The sequence below is a fragment of the Triticum aestivum genome, chromosome 6A (genome assembly GCF_018294505.1).
Source record: "Triticum aestivum cultivar Chinese Spring chromosome 6A, IWGSC CS RefSeq v2.1, whole genome shotgun sequence".
In the NCBI taxonomy this organism is placed as follows: Eukaryota; Viridiplantae; Streptophyta; class Magnoliopsida; order Poales; family Poaceae; genus Triticum; species Triticum aestivum.
This window is the reverse complement of record NC_057809.1, coordinates 601,061,278-601,071,918: the sequence shown is the minus strand read 5'-3', so window position 1 is coordinate 601,071,918 and position 10,641 is coordinate 601,061,278. Positions and strand designations below refer to the sequence as shown.

Below are 10,641 nucleotides of genomic sequence, written 5' to 3'. Positions count from 1 at the left end.
CTGCGCGCGGCGGCGGGGGGAGGGGGGGGGTGTTAGTCAGCACACCACCACACCACCACACACGCGCACATGTGTGTACATCGGACAGCATTAATCCTGTAAAACTTCTTTTATATTACTGTACATCGGACAGCACACCACCACATCCGCGCACATGTGCAACATTTTCTTGGCAGACTTGGCTAACTTGTGCCGAGATGGTTATGCCAGACTGGAGGCTAGCTAGGTGGTGTGCCTTGCCCGCAGAGCTACAAGATACTGATTCCTCCTTTCATATGCTACAAGATACTGACTCCTCCATTCATATCCTACAAGATACTGATTCCTCCTCTCCGGGCTACGGTTGATTGATAATCAAACCCCATTGCCTAACTAGGCACTAGCAGCCGTTAATCTCTTTGATGCCACATGCACGGATGTATATCCAATTTGCTATATATACACCCCGGCCGAGTTGTGTCTGCACAGAGCACCACATAGGCAGAGAATCACGCAATCAAACCAAAGTGAGAGACCAAGAGAGATGGCGTCCAAGGCATTCCCTGCTCTGGTCCTTCTGGCGCTCGTCTGCGGCCAGCTTGTGGTCGACGGCCATGCCCAGCCCTACACCGGCGGCGGCCGCATCAGGGGAGGAGGATCTGCTCCCGGAATGCAGCCACCGACTTACCCCACTGCCCATGCCCACTCCTCCACCATTGGTAATCTACCTCTGTTGTTTCTCCGTTTGCTTGCCATTGATAAACCATTTCATTTTCCTGTCATTTCCCTGGTTCTGACTGTTGTTTGTTTGCATGGTCTGTGAATATGGCAGGAGAATACGATGGAGCTGGAAGGCCTTCAGCCGTGGAAGAAGACAAGGCCTTCATGGTCAACAGCCTGCCGGCGCACGACCGCCCGCTGCCTGTCCCGCCTTCCGCTCACTAGTCCGTCGAGGCAACGCAGTCGAGCTTGAGATCAGCGGCCCAGTGGCCAGCACTAATAATAGGAATAAATTTGTGTGAAGTTGTCCTGTGGTGACTCTGTTTCTGTCATCAGGGGTGTAAAAGCAGAGTACACCGAACTACTAATAAAAGTACTGTTGAGAAAGTTGGGACTTCACAGTGGTTTCAAGAGAACATATATAAGTTTGTTCCGAAATTCCGTTTACATCTTACCATGAACATAATATGGATGTATCTAAATCGTGCATGAACGTTTTCGATCTTGCACTGTTGTAATTAAAACTGTACATGGTTGAAACTACGACGACGTCTCGAACGAAACGATCCTAATCACTTGTCCTTGAGTTAGGTAAAGACTGCAAGCATATCGCAAAAAGAAGAACCGATATATACATCCCGGTTCCTCACTTTTGGCCAGATACCGCAACCATCGATCTGTATCTAGAGGCAGAAATACAGCAGTACGTTATGTAAATAAACTAGTATTAGAGACATGCCGTGCGATAGTTTGCGTATTTTCTGTGCTGATCCATTTTAGCTAAGAATCATCATGTGAACATCGTAAATCTTTACATTTTGTGTACAGGCAGACAAGTTCTCAAGGAAAGACATACAATCTTAGTCATTTCTTATTATCAAAGTAGTAATTTAACGACTACTGAAACCATTGACGTAACAAGAAGTTGTTTTCACACGCCAAAAAAAAACAAGAAGTTGTTTTCAACATGTCGCAAGGTTTTTCCGAAAGGTCCCACTAGCCTTCATAAAGTAGGAAAATATTGGGTATGATAGTTGTTGAAAAGAAAAGAATGGCAGCTCTGTTATGACAGTATACAACATGGTGTAGCAGACCTAATTGCAAAAAATAAGGCCCTTTTTGATTAAGATATTTTTATGTGAATTTTGCAGAATTTCAACCCATATGGTTTTTAACATGTCATCGCAGTCTAGATACTAAGGTTATGCTTCAAATCGGAGAATTCCAATCCCAAGTTCAGAATAATCAATAAATGTAAACAGTATTTTGGTTTGATCGGGTGATATGCCGTTACTTTGTTTTTCTAGCCATGTCTTCACGCGGTCCACCTGTGCTTTGAATTTTGTTTCCAGGAGAAAAGGGAGACCTGCCCGTTTGTTATCTTGGTATAAAGAGGGAAATTTTCTAACTTCTACTCCCTCCGTTCCATATTTCTTGTCATGTTTTTAGTTCAAGAATCCATGCCGTCAGCAGTTGCTCTTGAATCTTCAATGCAATCTGTGGTGGCCTGGTGGGTGATAAATTGCACATGCATTATCATGTTCACTCTAAACAAATTATTTTCATGGCATGATCTATTGTAATCGACACTGGTATCTCTGAGCATGTAGCAACGTGCAACATGATCTGAGCATTGGATTTGTTAACAAAGGCGCTAGCAAGATAATAGTGCGTAGATGTTAATTTGAAACACAAAGCAGGTTAAGGTACGGACGCAACCCTGGGGTGTACACAGTACACACTAAACAAAAATGTGCAGAGTAAAAATGAGCCAAACAAATTAAGTTTATAGTATGGTTCGATCTAATTTAATCAGCACACGCATCCTCCCAACAGCATACGGTAAAAGTATAACACCTGCCTGGTAAAAAAACTAAAATTGATGTAAAGAACTGAATGCACAAAATCCATCTAGAAACAGTAGCGGCGTATTGTGTCTAATAATTGCATTCGGTCGCTAAAATAACATCAGTACCAAGTACGCCTAACTATGTAAGACTGCATACAATGATCTCCAAGAGATACAGTACAATTGTCTTCACTACTAAGTATAGTGTAGCAAAGGGAAACTCCCAACAGCCAGATGTTCACCCAAGTGAGCTCTTCAGCAAACATTTAGGCCAAGAATTGTAATCTGGTACATAGTTCGTCGTGATGGATATGTCGGGCATGCTATCAGAAGGGTGGGGGTGAGCGGCCCAGAGGTCTGAAGAGCAGGCCACAACAATCTTGGAGCGGGCAGCAAGAACAGAGGAGTTAGAAGCTGCGCCAGAAACATTCGTCAGTTTCAGAGAATCAGAGCTATCTGATTCAAACAGAAAGAAAAAACTTCAAGGGAAGAAAGCTAAACGACTAATGTAGACCTCGCCACTTAAATTGCACTTCGATTTAGCTAACCCCTAAACAACTAACCAACTAACTGAATGAATTGTTTCTTCATTTCCTTTTGAGATGTTAACTTAATTTATTGGTGATTCCGGTGGCAAAAATGTGAATTCCAAATTTTCATTTGCTTACCGAGGATTCAACTTACCAGGATACAAAGAAGACAGCCCCACAGTACCAGGGCTAGTGCCACCCAGAAATCCAGAGCCTCCCAAACCTGCTCCTCCAGGCCCATGAGGATCCATTCCACTACAGCTTCACATGAACTCAACTAGGACATAGTTTTTTCCCGGAGAATATGCCAAGACTTGATGCGACAGTACAAAGAAGAATCAGAAAAAGTTATAGATTGTAGCCTTTAACTTACAAAGAAGAATCAGAAAAATTAAATGTGTTTTCCTCCAGGCCATAACACTAGCATGTTACATGCCCCTCATGTCTTGCAAATTACCATGAAGGTCACTCAGTGCAGTCACACAATGTTCGTTCATGTTAAGTCTTGCACATAGAAAATTTAGGAGGTAGTTCCATGTTTATGTTGTGTTAGATATCCATATTTCTCTTGTGTTGTGGATCTATTTAGTCAGAAAAAATCTGCTACTCCTAGTAGCATGCGTTTAATGATGTGGCTGCAATGTTGGTTGACTCATCTGAAAAATACACTGGTTACTAAACCTTGTTCAGATGGTTTTGGACACAACTAGGTTACTGCTAGGGTCAGTAGCCTGCCTATATAGAACAGCTTCTACATTGTATAGAACCACCCAAAGTGTCTTCTGCCCCTATGGACTTAACCAACCTTGGGTTTCTTCCTCCTGGGCAAGTTTTCATTGCGTGTTTGAGTTCGATACTAGCAAGAGAAAAACAGGGCAAGTTTCTTCATTTTTTCTACTCTGGTTGGTAACAATCTGTGAACTACTAGTTTGTATCTGATTTCACACGCCGGCTTTTGAAAGTCACCAACAAGGTGCAACATAGAGTAGAGCCCTGATAATGGCATTCATGTACTGAAATAACATCAGTGTCAGGTAACTAGGTAAGGCTGCATACAATGACCTCCAAGAGAAATATAACTAGGTGAAGAATGCATAGATGTACAGTAAGAACTAGCGCCTGTGCAACTACTACTCTGCAATGCTCCAACTACTATGCATCCTTAGCTTACTCTTAGACACATTTGAGTTCAAGGTGATTGGTTACAGGTCGTGGAAAAACAGAGGATGTAAGCTTAGACCAAACAACACCGAATACAGTTTAAGGTGAAGAGGCTTCTTCATCCATCGCCAGTTACACCTACCAGATCAATTAATCTGGATGATGGAACTTACATTTACACCTTACTTCTAAATTTTGAAGTAAATGATCAGAGTGACTTTCAACTTACTTCTACAGTTGTATTGCCACACAACAGGCTTGTGCTATCCTGCTCGAGACATGAACAAAAAATATGGAACCTGGCCTGACAATGACAAACATTTCTTGTGCTTATTAGTACAGGTTTTGTTTCTTCAACTTTTGTTCAGATCATGCATCACATGAAGCACTACTCCTTAAAATGTATTTTTTTTGAAAGATCCGGGTTCACCGGCTTCATTGATTTAGAAGAAAGCAGCGGGAAATACATGAGTGATCAAGTGATCGTGGTTTTAAAAGAGCTAAGAATGACCAAAGCTAGGCCAGCTGCATGACCAGTGTGTTTTATCTCGCTACATCTTCCCCGAACAGGGCCTCAATGCATCGAGCTCCTGCTAGCCGCCAGAGCTCCATCGTGTTCTTGATGGCTCGCTGAACATCCTCCGTCTGAGGCGTTTTTCCTCTAAACACACACGCGTTCCTCTCTTTCGAAAGCTCCAAAGTGATCAGCAGCAACATCGTCCTTAGCCCCTTTTTGCAACTTTGAGGCGTTAGAGCGGCCAGTCTTTCCCAATGCCTGAGAGAATTATGACCTGCGTCCCGCGCTTCTTTGAGCACAGCGCAACCATATCTACGTGACACTGCCTGCCAAATTGATCGGGCAAAAGGGCAGTCCCAAAAAAGGTGGACTGAGCTTTCCAGATTTCTATTACAGCAGATGCAGAAATACCCATTGGGCCACCCTCGCCGTTGTAGACGATCGTTGCACCAAAGCTTGTCTTGGTGGAGCAGCCAAGCGAAGATCTTCACCGTGTCTGGCGCCCAAGCCCTCCAAATCGTAGCTTTGGCTCCTGAAGGAGGGATGTCACTGATTTGTAGATCGTAAGCAACCTTGGCCGAGTCGTAGTAGTTTCCTCCTCCTCTGGTTGCCACCCAGCTGATCGTGTCCTCGTCGGAGGAGAGAACAATGCCTGCGCCCTGAATCTTCCTCCACATTTGCAAAAACTGGTGAGCAATCTCTGCTGTGTTGCCATGCCGGAGGTCACGTACCCATGTGTCATTTGCCAGCGCATCATGAACCGTCCTGTTTTTCCTTCTGGTATGCTGAAACAAGTCTGGGAACTCATGTTGCAGCGCCACCGGCCCGATCCATTTGCAAGTCCAGAAATGCGTTGTTTTTCCGTTGCCCAAGTGCACATTGGTGGCAGATGCAAACAGCTCCAGGTCCTCCTTGACACATGGGGCCGGGAAGTTCATCCAGGGTCGGCGTGGCTGTTGCCAGGAGAGCCACTACCAGCGTAGCCGGAGAGCTGTGCTGAAACGACGGAGGTCCAGCAAACCTAGCCCCCCCCCCCTTGTCCACCAGAAAATAGACTTTTCCCCAGGCCACCTTGCATTTGGCGCCAGTGACATTCTCATCATGAGCCCATAGAAACTGCCTCTTTGCTTTGTCCACCTCTTTTAGAATCTTCTTCGGCACTATGAGTACTGTCATTGCAAACACCGGCAGTGCCGTCAAAACAACACGCACCAGTACCCTTCTACCTGCCATGTTCATCAGCTTGCCTTTCCACCCATCCAACCTTGAGCGTATCTAGTCAATGATAAATTGGAAATGCACCAGCTGTAGCTTCCTTAGAGAGATTGGCAGTCCCAGGTATGTGGTTGGGAACGTGGACTACATCCCCCCAAAGTTTTACAGAACCTCAGTTAACTGAACATCAGCACAGTTAATTGGGATGACTGCAGATTTTGCCTGGTTTAACTTCAGCCCCATGGCCTCCCCGAAACTGTTGAGAAAGTGCAGCAGAGTATCCACTTCTTCCTTCACCGGGTTGGCGAAAATGACGGCGTCATCAGCGTATAAGCTAATTCGCATGCTGATGCCACGGCCTGGCAGCTGAACGATCATCTCTTCCTCTGCAGCAGCTTGAAGGAGGTGGTGAAGATGGTCGATCGCCAGGATGAAAAGTAGCGGGGATAGCGGATCACCCTGCCTAAAACCACAGCCATGAGATATTGATTGGCCCCGCATTCCGTTGAGCAAGCAGGAGGAGGTGGCAGAAGAGAGTAGCAGCGCTATCCAGTTTCTCCATCTCGGAGGGAAACTCATTTTTTGCTTGAGCTCGAGCAAGTACTCCCATGACACCGAATCAAAAGCCTTTGCTATGTCAAGTTTGAAGAAAAGTGCCTTTTTCTTCGTCCTATGCAACATCCGAACGCAGCTTTGTATGTACCGATAACTCTCGTGGATGCATTTGCCTTTCTGAAAAGTAGCCTGCGCCGGTGAAATGATTTTATCTAGGGCCCATGCCAGCCTTGCAGAGAGCACTTTGGAGATTAGCTTGGCACCTGAATGGATCAAGCTGATTGGGCGATAATGATTGACCTCCGAAGCTCCATTCTTCTTTGGCAGCAGCATAATCAGGGCCGTGTTGATCTCTTGAAAATTTTGCCCAGCCACCTGATGAAACTTGTTAAACACTACCATGATGTCATCCTGAATGATGTGCCAGCAGGAGCGAAAGAATTGTCCCGTGAACCCGTCAGGACCAGGAGCTTTTTCCGTTGGGGAGGAAACAATGGCTGCCCAAACCTCAGCCATGGAGAATGGCGAGTCTAAACCTTGCGGATCAACGATGGGAATGGCCAGTCGTTCCCAGTTTATGGTGGCTTTTCTATCCTCTTGCTTGCCCAGAAATCTAGTGAAGTGCTCATGAAGAATCCTCTCCTTTCCGTCGTGATCAAACACCTCCGAGCCATCCTCCCTAAGGGAGTGAATGTAGTTTTTCCTCCTTCTAGCTCTCACTCTTGTGTGGAAAAACTTTGTGTTTGCATCTCCTGCCTTTAGCCAGGTAATCCTAGAGGCTTGCCTTCTTCTTGCCCTCTCAATGGCTGCTAATCCGAGCACTTTCATCTTGAGCTGCTTTCTCAGATGAAATTCTGCAGGCGTAAGCTCTCTGTTTTCTTGCGCCACGTCAAACAAACGTATGACTTCATTTGCAATGTGCAGCTGCATTTCTCCCCTACCAAAAGAGGCCTTGCTCCATATTCTTAGGTCGGCCGCTGTTCTGTCAAGCTTCTTCTTGATTCTGATGAAAGGGCAGTCGTGCTGAACCGGTCTTTGCCAGGCATGAGTGACCGTTTGGAAGAAGTGAGGAAATCTAGGCCAGAAATTTTCAAATATGAACCTAGCGCTTCGTCGTGGTGCATCCGCAGCAGCGAGAACCAGGGGGCAGTGATCTGAGAAATAAGTTGATGCAGCAACCAGCATGTGGTCTGGGTGCGATTCTTCCCGGCGCGCGTTGCAGAAAATCTTGTCAATGCTACACATGGTAGGGCTTTCTCTTTCATTGCTCCAAGTGAAACGCCGGTTTTTGCACTTGAATTCCTTGAGTCCTGCTAAATCAATGGCCCGACGAAACTTCCCGATCATCCTTCTGTTTATGTTTGAGTTGCTCTTGTCTCGCGCTTGATATATCATGTTGAAATCGCCGTTGATCATCCACGGCTCATCTGCTGGAAGGGCGGCAGCAGCTATCTCCGATAGGAAGTTCTCTTTTTGTGCATCATCGGTTGGGCCGTAGACCGTGGTCATCCAAAAATCCTTCCCTGAGCTCCTTTCGTGCACCCTAGCTGTAATGGAGAAAGTACCCAGGTAGTGCGAAACTACGTCGACTACATCCTTGTCCTAGAAAATCGTTGCGCCCCCTCTAGTCTCGATCGCCGGCAGCAGCACACACCCCTGCATTCTGCTACCTCCTATCTCGCTAGCTACCGCAGTCGTCCAAGTATCGATCTTAGTTTCCTGTAAACAGAGCACTGCTACTCTATGGGAGGAGGCTACGTCGCTGATGACCGAGCGTTTTGCCGGGCAGTTCAAACCTCTAACGTTCCAGGTCATGAAGGTTAGATTGCCGTCATCCATCGAAGAAACTGAAACTGCTCCACCAACTGAACCATCTACTAGGAACAAATAGAGACACCATACAATGAAACCAGGGGCGACGACGGCCACCAGTAGCCCCAAAAGCCCGTCATCGTCGAGCCGTCCACAACACCGGAGAACTAATCATAGAAACTAAACCTAACTTGAACTGGTTTAAGACCATCCGCTGGCGGAGACTAGCTATTACTAAAACTACCAACATGATCAGCCTTGCATGATCTCCTCCGCTTCAGCGATTCCTGCCATGCCCACAGCGATCTTGAGAGCACCCTGGTCGAGCCCCGTGAGCTTAGCGATCGCAGCAATGTCGCCGTCGGAGAGTGGTTCCTGGAAGCGCTTCATGATCCGCGCTGCAGCTTTTTCAGTCATCTTGTCCTTCGGGCCGAGCTCTCCCAGCTCCTGAACAAGGCGCAGCACTGCCCTTTGCGCCACGGGGGTGGAGGTGCCAACAGCCGCCTGCCGAGCGCTGCGGCGAGATGGGGCGGAGGTGGCTCTGGACTTGGGCGGGGCGGAGAGGCGAGGACGAGGAGGCTGGCTAGAGAGGATCGGGGGTGGCACCGCGGCGAACAGCTCCTCAACCATGGCGCCCACCTGGAGGGTGATCGCGTCCATCTGGAAGCCCACCGTCGCCGCTGCAGGGGAGGCGATGCAGGGCAGCAGGCACGTCAGCATCTTCGGGCTCTCCAGCTCGGAGGGCTTAGCAGCTTGAGGGGGAGGGGAGTGGCCACCGTCTTCGAAGGCCAGCGGGGTGACCAGGGCTTCCTGCAGGGCGTTCTCCAGCTCCAACTGCATGTAGTCCATGCGCGGGGGTAGAGACAGGGTGCGCCCATTGTCGGAGAAGGAGAAGAACTGGGCCACCGGGCCCGCCTTCGCCGCAGGGGGAGGAGGAGGCGCAGAGCAAAGGGGGAGCAGTGGTGTTGCGCGCAGGACTTGAGCACCTGCGGCCTTGCCACCCGCTTGACGGCCACGCCGGTCCGCCCCGTGGCGACGCCCGGCAAGAGATCTACTGCGGTGCCGATGCGCCTCCCTGACGACGTCCTTGCTGCAGCCCCTGGCGTGGCAGCGGCGGCCAAGCAGGCGGTCCCTCCAGGAGCGGTTGGGCCTAGCACCGCCACTTCTGCCGTCCTCCTCCCGGTCACGGGCACCACCTCCGAGCACAGGGCCGCAGGCCGCAGCCCCAACGCGCGGCGCCCGGCTGCGGGCCTTGCCCTGCCCATCTTCGACGTGCGCCACCCAGGTGCCAGGCTCATAGCACGGGAGGGGGCGGTCGTCGTCTTCGTCCGAGGAGGGCAGCACGCTCTGGCCAGAGTGCGAAGAGCGCGGTGAGAGGGGGGTCTAGTCCTCCAGTAGGTCGACGTGGATCAGGAGATCGTAACGCCGAACGCCCGGCGGCGGGGGGATGCGGCGATCAGCGGGGGCGAGGCCGACGATCTCGACCGCCCGGCCCGCACCCCGCTTGAGCACCCAGAGCGCGCGCTTGGTGGGGATGTGAGCAACATCCCACACCCAAAGCCAGAACACGAAAGTCTTGGTGTGCCCTCTCTCCAAGGTGCGCGAGTCTAGCCGGTCGACGTGGCCGATGTCGCCGAGGGCCTCCTCCGCGCCCAGCAGCGACCAGAACTGCACGGGCAGGTCTTGAACCACGACACAAACGTTGTGGTGAAACTTGAGGAGCGCGGCGTGGTCGTCTTCATTCCAAGCCTTGATGAAGTACTTGCATCCCTCCACCTTGATGACGCCCCGGCGCACGGCATTGTCCCGGTGCGCAAGGAGGTCGAAGTGGACTAGAAAAGCTTCTGGCTGGTGGGCGGTGACGCGAAGCAGGTGTGGGAGGGTGGAGAGCTGCTCGAGGATGACCCTGCCCACCGCAGCGGGGGTGGTGGAGTGCGAGCGGTCCGCAGCGGTGAGGGTGACCGCGTGCTGGCGCAGCACGTGCTCCTCGATCTCCAATGCCGGGGAGGCCACGATGATCTTGCTGCTCTCCCGTGGCCTCCTGGCCGGGTCGCAGAGGGCGAGGCTTGTCATGGGGGCAGGGGGAGGCGTTGGCGGGAAGACTACGCGGTCGTGGATCGGAGCTTTTGTCACAGCCGGGAAAACCAAGCGAGCACGGGCAGCCCCTCCCGGGCCACCGTTTCTTGGGTTTTGAGGGCACTCCTTGCCAAAATGACCCGCGCGCCTGCAAATGATGCAGCAGAGAGGATCCCGGCAATCTATGCGGCGATGGCGCTTACTGAGGCAACGGAAGCATTTACCTT

At 49.9% G+C, this 10,641-nt stretch overlaps 1 long non-coding RNA gene and 1 pseudogene across 1 annotated transcript; one reads left to right on the top strand and one right to left on the bottom strand.

The window, feature by feature from the left end:
• The first annotated feature begins 451 nt into the window (after positions 1 to 451).
• Positions 452 to 1,086, top strand: LOC123131274 (uncharacterized). The gene is made up of 2 exons (XR_006464123.1): positions 452 to 698; positions 812 to 1,086. It is a non-coding gene; the product is annotated as an uncharacterized lncRNA (long non-coding RNA).
• Positions 1,087 to 8,960: 7,874 nt separating this feature from the next.
• Positions 8,961 to 10,411, bottom strand: LOC123129789 (uncharacterized; annotated as a pseudogene).
• Between the last annotated feature and the right edge of the window lie 230 nt (positions 10,412 to 10,641).